Below are 8,797 nucleotides of genomic sequence, written 5' to 3' on the forward strand. Positions count from 1 at the left end.
CCTGGGCCCCAAAGGTGGTGCCCAGGTTACGGGTAAGGGGACCTTTAATTGCTGGCAGGTGTTTTAGGAGCAGGGCAGAGCCTCTCCCAGAGTGGAATGTCAATGGAATGGTGGCTCAAAGCTTTCTAGAAATCCCCAGGTCAAAGGTCACCATCAAAGGCTCCAAACATGAAGCCAAAATACTGATGTGTGTTGATATGAACTTTGCTTGTTTTGGCCAGAGGTGTGTCTGAACCTGTAAATGACTCTTCCCTGCTGGTTAACGAATCTCCTTTCAGCTGGAGGTTCTTCGGAAGACAAGGAGACTCCGTGGAGAGGTGGGAAGTGGGCTCCTCTCTGCCCTGAGTGACAGGGGGACACTGGATGAAGGGAGGTGGGGATGGGGAAAACAGCACCGCTGACCGAGGGGCGCATGGCCCACCTCCTGTACCTGGGCAGGGCCGCCCAGGCAGAGGGACACTGTTCCTCCTCTGCTGTGCGCGAGGAGCATGCGCTCAGCTTCCCTCTCCTCCGGCTTCTCTATCAACCCCGCCAGGCCCAGGCCTGTGGGGCGGGCTCCAGCCCCCCAGTGGGGAGGAAGCCAGCTCTCCTCAGATTAAAGGTGGGAGGAAATCGCTCAGAGTTTCAAGAGGCCTGAGGAACATAACAGGCCTAGAGTATCAGGACAAGATGCTCTTAACAAGGGGGCACCCGTCACAAAGTGCTCCAGAGTCGTGTGGCCTGGTGGCCGCTCTACAGAGCAGCCTCACTCTCTCTGCCTGCTCGCCAGGTGGAAGGCAAGGACAGTGGAGAAGGAAAGGACCAAGGGGCAAATTTTCTGATACCGACTTCAAGCCAGGCAGGCTCTCGGCTTGCATGTTCAGGGGAGCAGGCAGCGAGGCCGGCCAGAAGGATGGAAAGCGGGGCTGGGGCGGAAAAGGGAAGCTGACAGAGCAGGGCTGAGCCCCTTGAAAGCTGCTATTGTTTGAGGACTCTGCTCGGAGGAGCTCCGAGTAAAAAGAGCTTGTTAGAGAAGGCCAGGCTGGAGACAAGCCGCTCTCAGAGAGCCAGTGAACCGTGCGAAATGACTTAAACTAACATCCCCGACTGCACTGGGTGGGGGCCCAGGAGTCAGCGCCCTGCGCTCATCAGAAATTCATAGAAGGTGCCCTGCGGCTCGGCTTTCTCTGGCCCCCTTGTTCATTGAGCAGTTTTTTCTTTCCAGTCCCGCGGCTCTGAAAGGAAGACAGGGGCTGCCTGATGGGGAAGATCAAGTGGCCTTTGAAAATGTCTCTTGGAGTTTATTAAACCCTGGGGCCTGCACAGGCTGACCTGGAGGCCCCAGCCAGGCCCGGCCATGCCACCCTGGGCTCCCCGTGGGGAACATGGCCTGGTCGGTCCCAAACTTGGCAGGCCTGTGCAGAGCGACCAGGGAGAAGGGTGCCAGAGGAGCTGAAATATTCTCTCCTTTTCCAGAAGATGGGGGAGATGGGAGGGAGGGCCTGGGCTGGTGGAGGCCCTTCGTCCCACAGATGACACAGGCCTTCTCTCCCTGGGCCCCACAGGATAGCCTGGCTTCCTGCTGGAACTCTTCTCTCCATGGCCTCTCCAAAGTGTTTGCACTAAAGGTACACATAGAGGAGAGTGGGAGGAGGCAAGGACTCAGGGGTCTTCGGGCTGCACCACAGCTCACTGACCAAGGAAGGGCAGGAATGAAGCTCCTCAGAGGAAGCCCCCGAGACAAAAAGGCAGGAGATCACACCTGGGGATGCTCAGTCGGCCCCCACGGCCAAGTCCAGAGGGCCGGGGCTGCGCTGAGACCCGCACTAAGGCAGCTGGTGAAGGCAGCCATTCGGCACAGAACACTCCCATGCAAGTGCTTTGTAAACTGGGAAGCTCTGAGTCGGTGTAAGGGATGGGCTCACTCCGCAAGTACTTACCAAGGGCCCTCTATGTGCCAGACACTCTTCTGGATGCTGGACTTAAGTGGGGAGCAGAGCAGCACCCCCTATTGTTAGTGAGGGCCGGGGATACATTCAGCCCTGCAGTCGACACATGTGAATTGGAAACCTGGCTGAACCACTCACTAGAGGGGAGCCCAGGCAATAAGCTCACTTCTCTGAGGCCAGGGAGGGAAGGAGGACCACGAGGCAGGCCTGTTCACATTCAGCCGGAGCTGCTCCCTTTTACTAGTTTATATGCTGGGATCTCAGTTCAATTTCTTTTGAAAGGAATGTTCAGCTTATTTAAGAAGTTGAAAACCATCAATCTAGTCAACCCCCCTTCCGTTTTATTTTATTTTTGTCTTGTTTCATTCACTGTGCCCCCTCCCCAGATCACTCCAGGGCTGCTTGCTTCTTACTCCCTATACCCCTTTCAGGATGCCTCCCATAGGAGACTGATCTTTCTTTTTGGATTTGGAACCCAGTTCTGTCTCTGCCCTTCTCTATACTTCCCTTTAAACAAGTGCAAAGTCCTTTAAAGATTACCCTCAGAGTCTTTCTCTCAGTAACTGCAGACAATGAACAGATGGGGACGGTCTGAAGATATAAAAGCTAGAGTTCAAAGTCATACATGGTGGCTGTCCCTGAACCTTGAACAGATTGCAAAGATGGGAGAAATAGCCATGTTTCCGCTACATTGCTGGCCTCCTTCTCCAGGGCTCAGGCGGGTAACAGGCAAAGTTGAAGGGCTTACCTCCCAAGTTAAGGCCAGCCCGAGACTCCTGGCAGAAATACTGAATGGCACTTGGTCCCACAGGCCCATGAGGCCAGGAAGGACATTGGAGTGGTGGTCCTTTAGCATGGCATTCTTGGTGTCAGACAACCCCCAGATCTGAGCCAGCAGAGGAGTTCCGGCTCATGTACCGACTCTCCCAGTTTGGAGGCAGTAGCCTGAATGCCCTGTTCAGACAGATCCCAAGACCGTGCTGCTGGGGTGGTGGTGGTCATTACTATTCTGAGAGTGTTATTATTGATTTGGGATGCCTGCCATGGGCACAAGGTGGAGGAAAGGTGGACTTTGTGCCTTTACTCCCATTCCTGAACCCAATGAGGAGAGGGGAAGCGTTCCTAATGCTCATGCTGATCACATTTTTTCTGAACAAAACAATGAGAACAGATGATCTGACAATGGGCCAGACTATTTGAATTTAGGAACTGTGCCCAAAGTTGATACATGTGTTCCTTGCATGTTCCTTCATAAAACCGTGGTTCTTAAAGCTGGGGCTCCCAAGAGAAATTATACCTTAGTGGTTTTCAAACTAACCTTTTACAGGCTTGCAATGGTAAGCCTTTCTTTTCCGGAAATCTTATATAAAAGCAAAAGCAAATCAAGCAGAAAATATTGAGCTACGCTGGTTGAAATGGGTGAGACCAGAGGCTCCACCTGTGTTAAGGTTCCTTCCTCCAACCTGCCGACGCCCTTGGTCTCCCCCTGCCCTTTGTTGGCCTCCCAGGAGCACCTTGTCCTCCTTGAAGCCCACCTGAAGCTCCTGATCTACTCCTCCTCTCGGACTTTAAGGGATATCTTACAATACCTTTTGAGAGGTGAAAGAATTGAGACCCATTCTAGCTGCACCACCAGACTGGTTCTTTTACCCCTGCTCTGTGCTTCTGTCCATTCCACTTTTTGAGATGCCCTCTGGCCAAGCTTTTCTCTTCCATTTCATTTTATGAGCCTTTCAGAAGTGAGTTTCTTCCCAGAAGCCTCCCTGGATTGGATGAAGGGAAGTAAATCTATTTTTCTGTAATATTTCAACCTGTTCGTCCTTAGCACAAAACCCATCGGCACATTGTGCTGGGAATAATGGTGCTGGAATAGCTTGTCCTTGGGCGCTGAGCTCTGGTGTCTTGGTCACTTATTTTGTGATGTGTGTCCACTGCGTCTATCTGCAGAAGCATGGCTGTTTGAGACTGTACCCCCACAGGCAAGCGTTTAATAAAGAGGGAATGGTGAGAAAATAAACCTCTGTGAGGGACACCTGGGACTGATGTGGTGACGTGGTAGGATGAAGGGGGAAACTCTAGTTCAGGTTCTTTCTCCTTGATGGAAACTTTGGGCCTGTTAGCTAGACTTCCCAGCTCCATACAAGTCTCCACGTCCTGGGTTAGAGTCAGGGACCTCGGCTTTGCTGACAGCTCTCTCCTTACTTCCCCAAAAGACAGCAAGGGGCTGGCTGCAGTTCAGTGCCTGTCAACTAATTCATGGGGAAGGAAACATTAAACACTTCGAACACTGCTTATTGGAGCTGGGTAAACTCAGCACACCACAGTTTACTTTGCTGTCAGAAATCCCTTAGCTTACCACAGAGCAGAACCCTCAGAGGACTGGGACCCCCACCGCCCTGCTCCTCCTCATTCCCACCCCTAGAGGGGACCCCACCTCTCTCCCCGTCCAGCCCTAGACCCTCCCTGTAGTCCCTTTCTGTGCCTGGACCCTCACGCTCTCACTACCTCTTGCTGCTGTTTATTTCTACTCACCCCTCGCCCCCACCCCCGTCTCTTTTGACCCAGCTCTGGATCCTTCCTAAGTCCTCCTCCAGGCTTGGTGTCTTCCAGCAGCCAAAGGCCAGAGGAGCTCACCTCCCCGAGCAGGAAGATGGGGAGGGAGATGGGGCTCAGGAACTCTTTAAGGGACAGGGAGCTATCAGGCATCACCAGCTTCTCTTTTCCTCCTCACGCTGCGCAGCCTGGGGTTATGAACCATCCATCCATGGAACCAGGAGTCCAGACGAAGGTGAGAAGTGGATCAGAAGCTGGAGGAACATGCAGGCAGCACGAGAGGCATTGGGAGGGGAGTAGGGCTGGTAGCTCTGCACACCCTGTCTCCTGGGTAGGTGTCTTGAGGAATTTTGAGTTAGGAATGAGGGTGTCACGGATTTTGGACCTAGCTTTGCATTCACTCAAATGCTCCTCAAGATGACAGTTTCAACTCCCTGCTGGCCTCCCCTGCCCCCACCTCTCCTAAGAAATCTGCAGCCTGAGCCAAGGTTTTCTCTTTGGCTCCACTTGGAAGTGCAAACCTTGTGGGCTTGAGATGAAACATATGCTCCTCTGGAATGTGGCCATTAGCCAAGGGAATGCTCAGAGGCCCCTCCAGAATTTGTAGCCATCTGCCTGGGTGTGTAACAGACCATTTGGGGCCAGGAAGGAGCCACAGAGGTGGAGGGCACCTTCCTTCTCTCCTCCCCACTTAGACCAGTGCATGTTTCAACACTCAAGTGGGTCTCAATGTACTGCATTTCCTCCCCTGGGGAGACCCAAAGCCAGGCTCAAACTCAGATGCCGTGGGTCCAAGCCGCGGGCTCCAAAGTGAACAGGTGCTGATTAGTATGGCATTTTACATATTCTCTGAATGTTATTCATTTCCTGCCAAAAGACACAACTCCCCCCACCCCTGCTGTTTTCTCCTTGGAGAGCACATTTTCTATTCTTCCGCTCCAATCCATGCAATTTATTGTCGTTGCCCTTCTGAGGCTTTACTGACCCTTCTCCTAGAGCTTCCCTGTCCTCACAGGCCCTGATGGCCCAGCTGGAAAACTCCCAGCTGGATGAGTCCTCAGCGCCCAGCCTGTCCTCTCTCGGGTGGCCAGAGAGGCAGAGCCCAGGCCCTGTCCTCAGCCTCTCTGAAGCTCTGAAATAAATTTGCTCCGTGACATCAGAATTCCTGACTGCCACCCCCTAGGGAGACCCTGCCTGGACTTTCTTGGATGGCTTTGGGGCCAGGCTGGCAAGTCTCTGGCAGGGACCCATGACCAGGGAAGGGTGGCTTGTCATGGGAGAGAGGCAGCTGCCAGAGACCCCACCAAAGTTATGGCTCAAAGAGCTCGTTCTATGCATTTCCGGGAAAATGGGGGAGGGGTGGAGGGGGTGGCAAGGAGAAGATAGGCTTAGAGATTTCTTCGTGGTTGAAATTATTTAATTTGACACCATTTTTTTAGTAGTAGTAGTATTTATTTATTTTTTAACTTACAGAGACTCTTAAGACCCAGAGCACGAAAGTGATTTTCTGAGGCCGTTCTGAGGGTCAGCAGCAGAGCTGGAATCAGAAGCCAGGACTCCAGGCTCCCAGTCCAGGGCTGTGTTCACAGGAGGCTCTCCCTGGGCACTCTTCTGAGCAATTTCACCATGTCTGCAGAGCGTCATGGAGGTGGTACACTGTAGGGGCGTTCCTGCCTCACCAGTTTTTGAGCTCTGCCCCCAGCCTCTGCTGAGATGCACGGATTCACTGAGGATGAATGTTACCTGTCCCCAAGATGAACTCCAGGACCACGTAGTGGGGGTCTGACCTTCCTCGGGAGAGATATGTCTGCTTAGAGTATGTTTCCCCACTTTTAGCCTCTGCTACCTTAAACGTGTTTTATACCACATGTTCCACTCCTCAGCCACAGGTAATTCAACCAGAAATAGATGCCCAAGGCCTGCCAATGTATTGGTTGGATGCAGCCATTCAGTTTTTCTCTTGTAAGAGTTTGAAATAAAAAAACACAGACTCTGTAGCCATTTAGTTGCAGGGAGTTAACCTAAGCCTTCCCATTCAATAAGGAGTTTAGTTAGAGCCATCTGATAAAACCATAAGCAAGCCAAAATTATGCACAGGGAGAAATGCAGACAAGAGACACTGTGGCCCAAGAAGAGGGAGAACTACAAGTCTGGTACTTTATTTACTGGAAATCTCGTTGTCCTTATATACCTGTCCCTAAATCCCCTTTTTATATGTGATTGGGTTTCTGCCCTTGTGACCAAAAGCACTTTGCCCAGAAGTGAGCATTTTAGCACAAAAGTCCCCAAACAAGCCCAAGTCAACTAAGTTTGGACAACAATTGCTAACAGGCCCTCTCTATCAAGGCAGAGATGGGACTTTTGGGATTGGAAAGTTAGCGACCACATCTATCCAGTGTGACGTTTCTGGGAAGGAGAACTCAGTCATTGGCTTGTACTGCCTCCCTCCATCTTCCACTAAGGAGAATGCTCATGTGTTGTGGGTACCCTAACTTGAGAAGTCTGCTATGTCCTGTTTCACCTCCTTGTTGGAAGGAACCATAGCTTGTATCTGGTGGAGAAACATCTAGAGTACCCATTGCTGTTATCCACTATTTTCCACACTGGAGATACCTTCACGTGTGTGTGTGTGTGTGTGTGTGTGTTGGGGAATGGTGGGGTGGTGGAGATGATGTAGAGACGGTCAGTTGATTGCCAGAATGTGGGTTTAGGGTCAGAGACACAACCAACTCCATCTAAGGACTCCCAGGAAGCCTCCCATCTGGAAGACAGAACTGTATCTTGCAGAACAGTTACATCTGCCAGCCAGATGATCTGTACCTGTAAAAACTTCCCACATCAAGCCTTGTGGAGCTAATGCGTCTTACAGAGCCTGCTGACAGCAGGAAAATGATCCCAGAACTACATTTCCCAAAGGACTCTGAGATTCTTGCCCTTGAGAACACAGCAGGGAATTTGATGTTGTCCACTGACATCCCGGGAAGGACTGGTTACAGTGGGAGAGGGCCAGGATGAACAAGGTGAGGGATTAGGGAACAAAAGCAGATTTTCAAAGAGGATTTCCCTGCCTCTTTCATAACAAAAATCCCTACCGTTCACTGAGTGCCCCCAACATGCCAGGCCTCTCACAGACATTTACTGCATTTAATTCTCACAATCCTGCAGAATACATATACATTCCTCATTTTTACAGGGTAACAAACTGCAGCTCCAAGAAGGCAAGTAGGTTTTCCAAGATCACAGCATTGCCACATGCCTGCTGCTTAATGTCTAAGTGAAACAATCTTCCAGATTCCAGGAGATCAATATGGGGAAGGCCTGTTAAATTGAGCTCAAAGAAAGTCAACTCTAAACCTCAGTTTTGGCCCTCTTGGAACTGATAGTCTAGAGAAAAAGAAAGGCTAAGAGCAGAGGTCCTGAAAGTAACACGAGAGGTTTTTTTTTCTTCCTTTTTTCATAAACACGCCAAAGCTTGACTATCCCACAGTGCGTGCCATGCCTTTGGAAGCAGGCCCCTTGGAGAGCTGCTTCTATCAGAGCTGCTATTGCTCAAAGCAGTTTTAGAGCTCCTCTTTGGCAGTGGCCTTCAGGCCTTGGAGCACATTCCTCTGAAAATCTTCAGTTGTGGCAAATCTTCCTCTTTATCCTTGGGGGCAGATTTGATTTTTGGGCATGAGCCAGAAACTAGATTTGGTGGCTAAGAAAACTAGGTTGTATTATTTGGGATCCAAAAGAGGTGAGACCCTAATGAAGAAAAGGGCCTAGAGTTGTGGAAACCTAGTGCACCCCTTGGGATTCTGTTGGGATTTGAGCCCAGGAGTCCCACAGTGCCTGAAATGCCAGCATCCTTGCAGGGGTTGTAGGGAGGCCTTGAGCAAGATCTGATGGTTCTTCTTAGGGGGAGACATGATCAAACCCAATCAGGGTATAAGTAAAAACATACAGGTCCCATAAAGTGGCCTGGGAAAGATGCCACATTAATAAAAGGGAAAAATTCAGAGGAATGTGTGAGGAGGGAGCCGTTAAGAAAATGCAAGTGCCTGTAAACTCTGCTCTGCAAACACCCCCATCTGCACCCCACTGTGCCTCCAACTTGGTTTTCATTAGGACTCAAGAACAGCCTTAAAGAAGCCAGCCCGTTCACAGAGGCAGCAGAGGGTGGCGGTGGACACTTGGCTCATGTCTCACCCATGTTCATCACCTGCATGTCTGCTGCCCAGCCACGTCTCTCCCACGTGTCTCTGGGTCGCCTTTGAATAATAATGTTCCTCTTGAGAATGTTTTACCCACACGGCAGTCTTGGCAAGCCAGGAAGC

The 8,797-nt window shown here is 51.1% G+C and overlaps 1 long non-coding RNA gene across 1 annotated transcript; it reads left to right on the top strand.

Annotated features, from left to right (window-relative positions):
- The first annotated feature begins 224 nt into the window (after nt 1–224).
- LOC118968820 (uncharacterized) lies at nt 225–8,627 on the top strand. Its single transcript, XR_005056671.2, has 3 exons — nt 225–317; nt 4,669–4,812; nt 5,955–8,627. It is a non-coding gene; the product is annotated as an uncharacterized lncRNA (long non-coding RNA).
- Nucleotides 8,628–8,797: the final 170 nt, after the last annotated feature.

The sequence above is a fragment of the Manis javanica genome, chromosome 6 (genome assembly GCF_040802235.1).
Source record: "Manis javanica isolate MJ-LG chromosome 6, MJ_LKY, whole genome shotgun sequence".
Taxonomy (NCBI): domain Eukaryota; kingdom Metazoa; phylum Chordata; class Mammalia; order Pholidota; family Manidae; genus Manis; species Manis javanica.